This window comes from Crocodylus porosus, unplaced genomic scaffold (genome assembly GCF_001723895.1).
Source record: "Crocodylus porosus isolate Cpor-Errol unplaced genomic scaffold, CroPor_comp1, whole genome shotgun sequence".
NCBI lineage: Eukaryota > Metazoa > Chordata > Crocodylia > Crocodylidae > Crocodylus > Crocodylus porosus.
Genome location: NW_017728943.1, coordinates 88,668,301 through 88,681,162, shown reverse-complemented (window position 1 = coordinate 88,681,162; position 12,862 = coordinate 88,668,301). Strand labels below are relative to the sequence as shown.

General features: G+C 44.7%; 1 protein-coding gene and 1 long non-coding RNA gene across 2 annotated transcripts in view; one reads left to right on the top strand and one right to left on the bottom strand.

Moving 5' to 3' along the window:
- Nucleotides 1-35: 35 nt before the first annotated feature.
- Nucleotides 36-12,862, top strand: part of CNST (consortin, connexin sorting protein) — a 94,211-nt gene continuing 81,384 nt past the window's right edge. Inside the window, exons 1-2 of the mRNA XM_019549757.1 lie at nucleotides 36-173; nucleotides 5,379-5,485. The gene's annotated coding sequence lies outside the window, so the exon portion shown is untranslated. The remainder of the gene's footprint in view (nucleotides 174-5,378; nucleotides 5,486-12,862) is intronic.
- On the bottom strand, nucleotides 467-10,203 carry LOC109319920. Its single transcript, XR_002103667.1, has 4 exons — nucleotides 9,888-10,203; nucleotides 8,650-8,655; nucleotides 6,481-6,487; nucleotides 467-479 (listed from the first exon to the last, which is right to left on the bottom strand). It is a non-coding gene; the product is annotated as an uncharacterized LOC109319920 (long non-coding RNA).

Genomic DNA, 12,862 nt, shown 5'->3' with positions numbered 1-12,862 from the left:
CTTCCTCTGGCGGGAGAGCGGCGCTCTAGTGCACTCTCTCTATGGTGCCTCGGGTGTTCTCTGCGCGCACGGCTGCTCTAGGGTGCCTGCCGTGCGCCGCCGGGAGCTGGAAGTGCTAACGCGCGCTGCGGAGGCTGGAGAGGGCCCCCCTCCACCGGGCCGGAGCCACTGAGGTGAGGGATGGTCGCGGGCGCTCGCGGGGTGAGGGGGAAGAGGTCGGCGGCTTCCGCCGGCGCAACCGGCTCCCAACGCGGCGGGTGCGGGTTGCAAGCAACCTGGGTATGAGAGCGCGGGGCCCGGCTCGGCTCGGCTCGTGTCCCGGCGCCAGGAGCATCGCGGCCCCGCCTGTGCCCCACGCGCTGCTCTGTGGACCTGATCTCCTGCTCCGCTGTCTGCTCCCTGCTCTCCTCTACCCCCGGCCGCGTCTGCTGATTTGCATTTTACTCCCAACCCTGTGCTCCCCGCCCGCTCTGCTGCTTCTCTTTCTGCTCCCCAGCCGATCTGCTGCTCTGCTTTCTGCTCCTCTCTCTACCGATCTGCTGCTCTGCTTTCTCCCCCCCAATATATCTGCTGCTCTGCTTTCTGCTCTTTTCCCTGTGGTCAATTGTCAACATGCAGCTCTGCTTTCTGCTGCCTGTCCCCTCCCGAGTCCACCACCCTCCCACTTGTGGTGTCTCTTGGCCCCCCTGGCTGTGATTTTGCCATTGCATCTGTGCCTTGGGGGAGCTCAAAGAAGGGCTCCATACAGGGGCCTGCCCAGTTGCAAAATCAGGGCTGAGTCTGGTCTCATTTCCTGAAGCAGTGACTGAATGACTAGTTAACCCCTTGTGATTGGTAGGAGCCAAATGGTGGTGGTCGACGGGAGCCAATCGTCTTGGTGTGCTGTGACCAATGGGGTCCCACAAGGCTCTGTCCTAGGGCCTATACTGTTTAACATCTTCATCAATGGTGTAGACATTAGTGTCAGAAGCAAACTGGCCAAGTTCGCCGACGACACCAAACTGTGGGGTAAAGCATCCACACCTGAGGACAGGACGGTGATCCAGGCGGATCTGGACAGACTCATGAAATGGGCGGATGAGAACCTGACGGTGTTCAATACCAAAAAATGCAAGGTTCTTCACTTTGGGAGGAAGAACCTGCACCATGCTTATAGGCCCAGTAGTGCTACACTGGTTAGCACTACAGATGAAAGGGACTTGAGGGTCATGGTTGACCACAAGATAAACATGAGCCTTCAGTGTGATGCTGCAGCTAGTAAAGTGAGCAAAACGCTGGTTTGCATCCATAGATGCTTCTCAAGCAGATCCCGAGACGTCATTCTCCCGCTGTACTCGGCCTTGATGAGGCCACAGCTGGAGTACTGCGTCCAGTTTTGGGCTCCACAATTCAAAAAGGATGTGGAGAAGCTTGAGAGAGTCCAGAGGAGAGCCACACGCATGATCAGAGGTCAGGAAAGCAGACCTTACAATGAGAGGCTGAGAGCAATGGGGCTATTCAGCCTGGAAAAGTGCAGGCTCAGGGGTGATCTGGTAGCCACCTATAAGTTTATCGGGGTGCTCATCAGGATCTGGGGGAACGTCGTTCACCAGAGCCCCACAGGGGATGACAAAATCGAACGGTCACTGTGACCAGTTCAGGCTGGACATAAGAAAGAACTTCTTCACTGTCCGATCCACCAAGGTTTGGAATAGACCGCTGCCAGAGGCAGTTCAAGCACCCACTTCAAATGCCTTCAAGACACTTTTGGATGCTTATCTTGCTGGGATCCTACAATCCCTGCTGACTTCCCGCCCCTGGGGCAGGGGGCTGGACTCAATGATCCTCTGGGGTCCCTTCCAGCCCAAATGTCTATGAAATCTATGAAATCATGTTCTGTGTAAAAAAACAAACAAAAACCATAATCTGATAAATTACTGATGCAAAATTATTCTTTGCAGATCAAGATCTCCAGTGCCCTAAAGAAAGAGCTTTGTAAACATGTATTGTGGTGTTGCAAGAGGCAAGGTTTCTTAAGGTGATACCTTTTATTGGGCGAACTGTGTAGATAGGATTGATTTAGCAGATCTGATGAAAAATGTCTTGCATTTGAGAGCTTGTCTATCTCAACCCAAACTATACTGTTGGTTCAGCAAAAGAGATCCCTCTAAGAAAACCTTGTGTTCACATTTCTGGACCATCATGGCTGCAATACCACCATAACATTGCAGTGTTGTAAAACTTAAAGATGCTTTGCGTTTTTGATACCTGGATTTGTAGTGCTAAAATGGTTAAATGGCACCATAGGAACAGGATGTGTTAGAGTATGAGGAATTGGGAAGATGATCCTCCAAAACACAGATGCATATTTTCATACATAGTAATACAGGAAATATGAGTTAATCACCCGTATGCAGTTGCAATGAAAGGTTAAGGTCCTAGGGCTCATGGTCCTGTCACCAGCATGCTTTAGGGTGTTGGGCAAGACATTTAATCTCTCTGTGCTTCATCTTCTTTACCTGGAAAAACAGGAAATAAAATATACCTGGTTCTTTACTACAAAGCAAAGACATAGAATGGGTCTCCTGGGCCATTATATCCAGTCCCTGATGATCATTATCCAAAGAGTGCAAAAAATTTTCCCTATATTCCCTATCCCTATTCTCGCCACAGCCACAGAACACCTTATGAAAACAAAATCAAACCCACTTTGCAGGAGGCCACAGGTAAAACACAGAGAATAAAAGGGCACCAAGAGCGAGTGTCCTGCCTCTTCAGCTTGATCTTTTGATGAGAACTAAATAAATATAAAGTGTTATTATTTTCAGTTTTTTCTAATATCTAGTTTTGTCCAGAACCAAGCAGTGTTTATGAGGCCATGCCCTTCGCTAAATTCTGTGAGAGAGAGCAAGAGAGAAGGTAGGATCAAATTTAGCAAAGGGTTTGGTGCATGCAGCCGTCCTTCATATTGCCTATTCAGTTACATATTCCGCTCTTCCAGACTATCAACTTAGTCTTCACTATATCATAGGGAGTGAAGTTTGTTCAGTTGGGTGCTCAGTGAGACCTCAGTCTATTTTTAAATGAATCTTTTGTCTTCTTAATTGACTAATTATTGAGAGAGATAGCAGGGATAGTTTAATAATTGAATGTTCATAAAGAACCTTATTTTTTAAAGCATGGGTGTCAATCATATGGGCTACTGGAGAGCACCAGAAGTTGGGCCCTTTGGCCCTATTGGACACAGCCATTGCAGACAAGTTTGGCTTATGGTTGCCAAACCCCACGTTCCTCCCACCCTTGCTGGACCCTGCCCCCATTGCACCCTGGCCCCATGGTCCAGCCACCTCAGGACCCTGTACCCCCACTCCTGTTGCACTCTGTGCTCTGGCTGCCTCCAGATACTGCATGGAACCCAAAATTGGCAGACCCCATATGGCTGCTGCCACTATAGTGACCAATGCAACATCCCTCATACCCTGGGTAGGATCCAGCCTTCAAGAGGTCCCATGACCCGGATTCAGCCTGGGGCCCCAGGCAAGTTTTACACCCTGGTCTTACTGGAGGTGTTTGCTAGATCTTCAATATAGTATTAGTATTAGTTGCAAAATTTCCTTAGAAACTATGTCTCTAGACACTGGCAATGCGTAGGGGTGCATACGGGTGCATGTGCACCCCCGGGATTGGCGGTGCACCCCCTGAGAGAAGCACTGTCGGCAGCACCTGTGGTCAGTCACCACTTGCCACCCCACGCAACTGCTGTGGCCACCTGCAGGAGCTCCCCGCTCACTGCTGCCACCTGCAGGCGGTTGCCATGCTGCCCCAGCTGCCGGGGGCATGTGTCATTCATAGTTCTAGACACATTAGAGAGATAGATACTGCATAATTTTGCATTCTGTGTGTTTTCAAATGATGCTGAAGTTTTTTGCAAACTCTGCTTGCTACATGGTGTCCCAGCTGCCTTGCAGAGGGTTTAGATTGAGAGTGTGGTTGGGGGTAGAAAGGTAAAAAAGATTTACTGACTTAACAAAAACACAACTACGTGTAATAACAAGACAAACGATGATAGACAAAAGCAATTCGCGTCGGCAACTTATCGGCAGTCCCTCTGATGCCTGATACGCAGCAAGCTTCTCTTTTCACAAAGTTCAGTGAGGTCGGGCATCCCCCGAACAATGCTGTCTGAGGGGCGCCGGGAAGGACCCTGGAATGCAGTTCTTGGGCTCCTTGAGGTTCACGGGCCCACTGATCCAGGCGACACCTAACTAATCCTTTTCACAGAGCTGCATCTTCCTTCTGAATGGTTTCCAAATATTTCAGCTAATTTATAGTTTCTGAAAGACACTGATAACGTGCGACCACTTAGATTCCTTTTTCTTCAACTGTCCTTAGACTGACCAATAGCAGTACAAAGCCTTGCATTCCTTTGATAAGGTAATTTTAACTGCGCCACAGGGCCTTACTACTTTTAGGCTTTGCTAAATTTACTAGGTTTTACTTTATACAAGGCCTCACTACATCTTAAACTATAATTAGGCTTTTAGCAACAACTTATAGCTTAGTATCTAAACAAATACAGAAAAACACTTGGTCTAATCTTCATAGAGCCTTCAGCAAGTACTTTTATCACACAGACATACTTTTCAGCTGCCACACGTGGAACATTGAATATTATAAGTAGTTCCACTGAAAGTTATGGTAGTTGGGGACTTGTCATGCATGTCAGTATCAAACCCTAACTTTCTCCTAATGACCTTTGTAGACAAGATACTATAGCTTTTTTCACTTGAGTTTAATTTCAGTATAGCCCTTTACTTCACTGTGTGTTGGGGTTGACTGTATGGTAAATTGTGCTCCCCTTCCAAGAGGAGAATTCTGTTCTGTTCTCTTTTCACAATACCAGCAGAACTTATTTTTTAAACAGGAACTCTTTTTTAGCTTTCTCCTTTCTGACATTTATGAAAGAGCAGCATTGGTTTTATGATAAGAGTTCTGCTATGAATTTTGGGAGCTTTGTAATAACTAATCAAGCTGCTGCTGAAGGAAAATCATTTTTTCCTGTATGGTGAGAGGTTTACAGCACAGGTATTGCTGCCAGTCAACCTAACTGTAAGTGGGTACCCTGTTACTGAGGCTGGGAAATCAAAGGCAGCTAGACAGTATCACACCTTTTTGTGTCATTACCCATAGAGCCTGTTGTACCTTAACCTTGTTAGTTAGGCTCACACAGACCTTTGGCCCCAATTCTAATATTATGAACCTTTGGCCCCAATTCTAATATTATGAACATGGATACTAAATAGAAATAATAAATAGATGTATGACTTAACCTTATTGGCATGATATTCCAATTGTATCTTGTTTTAAATAATCAGTGTATTTACTGGATTTTGTTTCAGGATGACAGCTTGTCAGGTGTCTATTACACACTACATTTTCCATGGCTAAAAACTGTCTTTCTCTTCCTACAATATCTCTGAAAAACTATTGAAACCCTAGGAAAATGGTAAGTTCCATAATTTTTCTTTTTACAAAATTAGATAATAAAGTACAGTTTGTTAAATAACCAAATTGTGGCTATTGTAAAGTTGATTGTGCAGCACTTCATAATACTTTATTGTGAAGACTTTTACCTCTATCAGGTAAAAATGTCTGGTGGTAGTCAGTTTCTTGCTTAATCCTGGCATACTCAGCAGGAGTGCTTGTTTTTGGTTGTTTGAAATTTGAGGTTTCATTTGGTAACTAAAGTTTATAAAAGCTTAGCACGACAAGTTACTTATGGTTTATTTTTCAAACAAGATTGGAATCTCCAATCATTTTTAGATAGTTATTTTTAGAATTGTTTTTCTTCTGCAAGTGTCAAATGTAATTTGTTCCTAAATATAATTTAAGCCTTTCTTGAAATAATTTAAGATAATTTAAAAGTATTTCAATGTTACATGTTGGGTATATTGTACTGCATTTTGGATTTGGGCAGAGTCAAAATTGTATCACAATGTCACATCTCCAGAACATGTATTTTGACTTCAGTCCTCCCAACACTCTTGCACAAGTTTAACTTTACACACAAACTCAGTGGGATTTCTCAAATGTACACAGGTAAGTATGTGTCAGTTTTTGGTTTTATGTAACCACTGCTAAATTTAAATCTTTCACTTGTATCTGTTAGAGCTTATTGCATCTCCAAATTACATTAAACATTAGTGCAGTTTGTTAATTGTTCTCCTTAATGTAGTTAGATTTTAAAGAGCAGTGCATTTATTTGAAGCCTGAGACTCTGTGTAGGACAATTTTTGACCTTAATTAACGAGAGAAATTGAGAACAATACTGAACTTCTGAGAATGAGCTACATTAGTGGTGCCCAACCTTTCTGGGCTGTGAGCCAGATGAATTATGCAGGGTCAACCTGTGAAGTGATCCAGCATGTGACACAAGCCCCACATGTGCCAGATTGGGCCTGCTGTCCCAGGCCCGTGTGCACTGGGCCAAAAGTTAAGCACCACTGTGCTATACAAATGTCTTGATGCAGCATATTTATTTCTCAGAAAAAAAGCCTCAGGACTTCTTGAGGCAGCAGTAACTGGTTTGCTTTGCCCAGCATTCCATTGGGAGATGTCAGAAGTTCAGCATTTCTATTTTACAGGGCATTGTTCACAGGCATTGTTATAACAGTTGGCAAGGTGTAGCTTGAAGCAATAAATAATTGCCCTATAGATTTTATGTGGGTTATTTGTCACCTCAGAGCTTAGAAGTACACAGCTGGTCCAATAAAAGATCTCTTTCTAAGAAATCCTTACCTCTTTCAGAATCACCAGAAAGTTATTTTTTATCTTCAAAAAACAATTGGTTACACAGACAAAAGAAAACAAAACCAAAATGGAAATAATCTTTAACAACATTAACTTTCAGTGTTTTGTTCCTTCCATAATCTGCGAGCCAGCAAATTTCCAATTTGTTGTTTCTATATGGTATCTGCTCACAATATGAAAAATGTCCATCCTACTGATGTTAGCTCTTGCTCTGATTAAGTTTTATAAACTGAAGCAATTCTAAATTATTGCCTCTTTTCACAAACTGTTAACAGTGCAAAGCAGCTTGAAGGTTAGCCCTTTTGTTTATAACATGGCCAAACTCCAGTGACTGCAGAAGCAAGTCTGAGGTTGCTTGAAAACCCACCTCTCCCATATGACAATGTAAAAAGCTTCTAAGCTAGCACATTTCCTCTTGCTTTATCATTTTTGTCTTTAAATCAGTAAAAACAACTTAGGTCAGTCTAGCTTATCGGCAGGGATCCTGTTTTTTTCTGATTAAAAATTGCAAATTCTCTGATTAAAAACCCAAAATCTGTGATAAAAATTAAAGTCCCCTCCGCTCCCCCCCCAGCCTCAACAGACCTCTTGATGCCCCTCACAACACCCCCCCCGACCCACAGACATGCAGACACAGAGGCACACACAGACACTGACACCTACCCCAGCAGGTAAGTTTGTGGGGGGGGAAAGGGGCAGGGCAAGGGAAAGGGAAGGTGCTGGGGGGATAGAACAAGAATGGGGGGAGCATGCCCCTGTGCCCACTCCCAGGAGCAGGGCCAGGAGAGGAGGGTGAGGGTCTCAGGTGGGGACAGCAGGTGGGTTCCTCCTCCCTGCCTGATCCTCCTTGGGGGGAGCCAAGCCTGGGTCCCCATGCAAACTGGCAGCTGTGGGGCAGGAGTGGTTCTGGAGCTCCCTCTGCCCCTGGACTAGCTGGGGACAGTAGCTGCGGTGGGAGAGGATAGGAGGTGCCTCTGAGCATGCAGGGGAGGGGGGGCACTCAAAGAAGGGCCAGGATTCTTGCTTGATTTGGGGACTTAGTTCCCCATTGCTGCTCCCGAGGTGTGGTCTGCCTCCTGCAGTAGGGATGTTAGAGCTGGGGTGCAGCCACCTCTGCAGAACCAGTTGCTGGTCCTGCACTACTTTTTACAAAATCCTGGATTAGCTAGCAAAAATAAAAATTATGTTTTTTTAAAAAGAACTGGTAGCCGCAGGTTTGTCTGTAGTAATGCTAGTAATGATGTCTAAACCATATATATAATAATAATATAATAATAATTTCTGAACCAACTACAACTGTACAGTTGACACTAAGCAGCACCATGTTTGACAGTTTCAGCAGAGCCCGAAGATTATCTTATAATGGACACTCAGTCTAGAGACTTAGCAGGGGAGCAACCTTCACTGCATGTGTCGCATCTGTTCTGTGAATACAGAGGACTTCAGCATCCAGCACTCTTAATCTGTCACCTCTCATCAGTCCTATATCACTAATATTTCCTTTCCTGCCTGAAAATATTCATGTTTAGAGCTCCTTCCTTTTTATAGTCTATTAAAATGGCTGTAGGCATAAGCTGTCCTGAATAAGGGTATTCTGATGATTCAGTCTGACCTTCTCTCCTTCAGAATTCTAGAGTTACCTTGAAGATAATTCAGTCTCACTCTGCTTCCTGTGGCTCTGTCTCCCTTTCTCCCCAAAGCCCTCTTCTAGACTTTTATCTTCTATGGCAGCCCCATCCTGCTCAAGAACATGTGTCATGTTAAATATAGGAATTTATTATGCTTAGTGGTTTTTCTATAAATATGATATCTGAGTAGACTTGTAGACATTCTTTATATGTCTGTAAAGTCTTTGAAAACAAATAACTGTCCTGAAAATGAGCGGAAGAGGAAGAAGAGACTGCAGTGTCATAATGTCTGTGTTGGTAAAAAAAGCCTTGAAGAGTTAGAGATGGTTTGCAGATCATCTTGGTAGCTTAAATTCTGTGCTCTTCCTAGCTGTATAGTCTTTACATTAATATTATTCTGTATTTTGTCTTCAAGCTAAAACTATACACTTCACCTGACTATCAGTCCACTAGAACTGCATTCCCCCCAGCCCCACCAGCTAAATGCCCTTTAGTATAGTTTGAGATTGAGCTTAATTGAAAACTCAGCTTGAATTAAAATGGGATATTTTTTAAAGAATAGTCCTTTTTTTTTAAACAGAATCTTCTAGGTATTCAGTACTTCTACTCTTCCCTAGCCAGAATTAGGAGTGCACTGATAGACATTCTGGGGGCCAATACAGATAGCCAATTTTTAAGGAGGCATATCGGCTGATACCAATCCAATTTCTGATGCAGCTGAGTGCAGCTGGTAAGTCAGTTATGGTGAAAGGGGAGGGAAGAGGCATGGGGGGGGCAGATCAACGCCCCCCACACACACACACACACACACCCTGTGGTGAAGGAGGGAGAGGGGCTGGAGCTGGGGTAGGCACTGCCCAGTTGGGACAGGGTGGACAGAGATGCAGCTTGTCCAGGGGGGCAAGGGGCAGCTCCCACCAGTGCTCCTGCCACTTGTCTGGGAGGGCATGGGGAGTCAGGTGCCCCAGAATATGTATGGGATGAGCTGTAGCTGCCAGCTGGGGCCAGGGGCTGCACTGTGCTTTTATCAGTGTAGGCAGCGGCAGGAGGTGGTTACAGGGTGGTGTCTCTAGTGGGTTATGGAATAGAGAAAGATCCAACACAATTTACTGATTCGTTTGATGCACCTGGCTGGGGGAGTACTTGGTTGACTGTACGATTTCACAATGATTGCACACTTAATTCATACAGCACAATTTTATTTTAAAATTCCTTGCTACACATATAACACTGCTTAGCTTTAAGAAATCATTCCCAAACAGTGCTATAAGAATTAGTATTACAAAAACAACTACAATTACAAGTAAAGGTTATTTCTCATGGTATACTTACAATCCTAGAATTCCTAGAAACCAAATCCCCAAGGATACTTTCAATCTTTAGTTATGGTTTTAGGGTTGGTCTCAGCAGTGATAGGAACAAGTCTCCTTCCTTCGGTCCCCCCGGGCACTCCTAGGTTTCAGCATGAACGGGAGTTCTTGTTCACGGAGAGGGTGGTTCTGGTGCTCAGTCTGATCCGGCCTACACTTGCGAGTCTTCCTTCGGTGTTCTGCAAGTGAGGGTACCTCCAAATAAGGACTATAGGTTACAGTTTTTATTGGGTGAGTTGCCGTCTTGGGCCCCTCCTACCCAAACCTGTCACTACTCCCAAATTTGGGCTCAGAACTTTTAACAGATTTCTGCTGGGTCTTCTTTGGGAAATTTTCCACACCACCGCTGTGACCTCTTTTGCAACCCCTTTTCAAAAGCCCCTAGGTTTCGATCTCTCGGAATGTTTGCCCAAGGGTCGCTTTTAGGTTAACTTTGTTAAAGGCCTCTAAAGATAAAATTCAGAACCAAAACATTCACCCTGTAGGCAAAAGCAAGCAATGACTCTAGATAAAAAGATGAACCTTGCCTTTTTTCTAAACTGGCTAATGGGTATTTATTACAAGAATTCAAGCTTACATTCAGTATGAGCGGTGGGGGGCCTACAGTGAAATTTGAGGTGGCTGCAACACCCCGCGTAGCTTCCCTCCCAGCACCACCACTGCCCACCCCAAGTGCAATGCAGCACATCCCCTGGCTTCAGCCCACAGCTGCAGGTCGCCTGGCCTGCCCCACGCAGATCTGGATGCACATGACTCCCCTCCCCCATGCTGCGGACTGTGGCGGGAGCTGCCCCCCTATGCCTCCTGGACCAGCCACGGCTCTGTCCCATGCCCGCTCTGCCCTGGCTGGGCAGCACCTACCCGAGCACCAGCCTCACTCCCTCCTTCACCACAGGGGGGCATTAATCTGCCCCCCCACGGCCCTTCTCTCTCCACCCTCCCCTTCCACCACAACAGACTTACCAGCTGCATGGAGCTCTCCAAGCTGCTGGGCTGTGCTCCTCGCTGCCTACCTCCTGCAGCTTCGCGCACGCGCAGGCATTTATCGGCCAAATTATTGGTCACATCAGGCTGACTTTCTATATGATCAAACTTCTTTATATCGGTGCCTTGCAATATTGGACCAGTGCACCTCTAACCAGATTATTTGTGGTCTTATAAAATGAGCAGCTAATGGAGTCATTAGTAGAACCTAAAATCTCACTGTCACTGGAATTTCAGGAGTTAATGTTTTATGACTTGTCTTAATTAAATTTGTCTTAACTTTTTGAATCTTTGAATTCTGCCTTCGAAGAGAAAATCCAGACAACAGTGATGTCAACTTTACTGCTGGAATAAGTGGTCATAGCTCTATTTACTTCAGCAGAGTTACACCTCTTTTTGCCAGTGGTTAACTGTTTTTTTTAATATGTACTTGTTCCTATTCTAGCCTCCCCCAAAAGTTTATATAGTGGAGAAGTTCTTTCTGAGCCTGCTTAGTGTGCATTTTCCAGGGCTAAAATCTGTCAGTAAGAACTATTAATTCACCTAGCAGTTGTACTTCTGTGGTGACTGTTACCATTGATCTGGCTACTTTACAGTCTTCCTGATGTACTTAGCCTTGGAACAATTCTGACAAGCAGAGAAGAACTGTTATCCTCGTTTGGTAAGCTGATTCAGAAAGGCTGATGAACTTGCCTATGGTCACATAAGGAGTCTTGAGTAGTACAGAGACTTAAAATTAAGTTCTGAAGTCCTAGGCAAATGCTTTAATCTCTGAACCGTCTACTCCTTAAAGTACTGAAACAACAAAATAATTAGCAGTTGTTTTAAATACAGTTCAGGTTAAACCTGAAGATCTAGTAATGGAAACTGCATCAGTGGCCTCAAATAAGTATAATTTCCTAAGCTTTTGAATGCAGATATCCTCCATCATGTTGTTCTGTTTTCAGTCCTGTATTTTGTATGGAGACTGTACTAGACATGTAATCCATAGTGATTCTTCAGATAAGTCAAGGAGCCTTTAATGCTATTGACTTGCAATTTTGTTGACTTAACTAGGAAACATGTTGCAGTTGTATAGCAATGATCTTGACGTTCAAGGTTTCTTTAGTCGGGTATTCTGGGGTAACTGCTCATCTCCTCTTTTAAGCACTCTCAAGGGATTATATTGCATCGCTTTTATGCTTCAACATATATTTAAAGTTTGAGGCAGAGGTGGCAAGGAACGTAGGGAACTTTTGTCTTCAGTTCCATATGCTATTCAACCCTACATCTCTTAATCTAAACCAAGGGTCAGCAACCTTTGTAAGTCACAGGTCAGAACAGCCTGGTCCCATTCCAGCATGGTTTGGGTAGTTTTGGTGGTGCATCAGTAGTGGAGGGGTTTGCCTGTGCCATGTCTACCCTGCAGCTTCTCCCTGCCACACCCCTCCTCCCTCTGCTCTCCGGTTGCACAGTGGACAAAATTTTATAAGTTGAGCACAACACAGAGCTGCTTGTTGACTTTCTCCAGTGGAACATAATTTTTTTGTCTCTTTTAGCTGTATTTCCTGGTTTCAAAGAGTGTTTAAACCACGGAGCTTCCAAAACAAAAGAAAGAAAAATCATAGTTATATCTGTCTTTTAGCAGTTGCATTTTAAAGCTGTGTTTTACTGCAGATTATAACAAGGTAGTCACAAATCAATTAATGCTAAAACCAAGACTGAGGGCTAAATTCTGCTGATCTTTTAAGGAGTATAAATGTCATAGAATCATAGAAGTAGGGTGGGAAGAGACCTTGTAGATCTTCAAGTCCGACCCCCTGCCTAGGCAGGATAAAAAACTGGGCTCAAATGATTCCAGCTAGGTATGTATCAAGCCTCCTCTTAAAGACCCCCCGGGTAGGAGCCAGCACCACTTCCCTTGGAAGCTGGTTCCAGATCCTAGGCGCCGTGACTGTGGAGTAGTTCTTACAGATGTCTAATCTAAACCTACTCTCCAATAACTTGTGGCCGTTATTCCTTGTTATGCCAGGGGGCACTAGGGGAAACAAGGTCTCTCCCAAACCCTTCTGGTCCCCCCTAGTGAGTTTATAGACGGTCACCAGGTCTCCC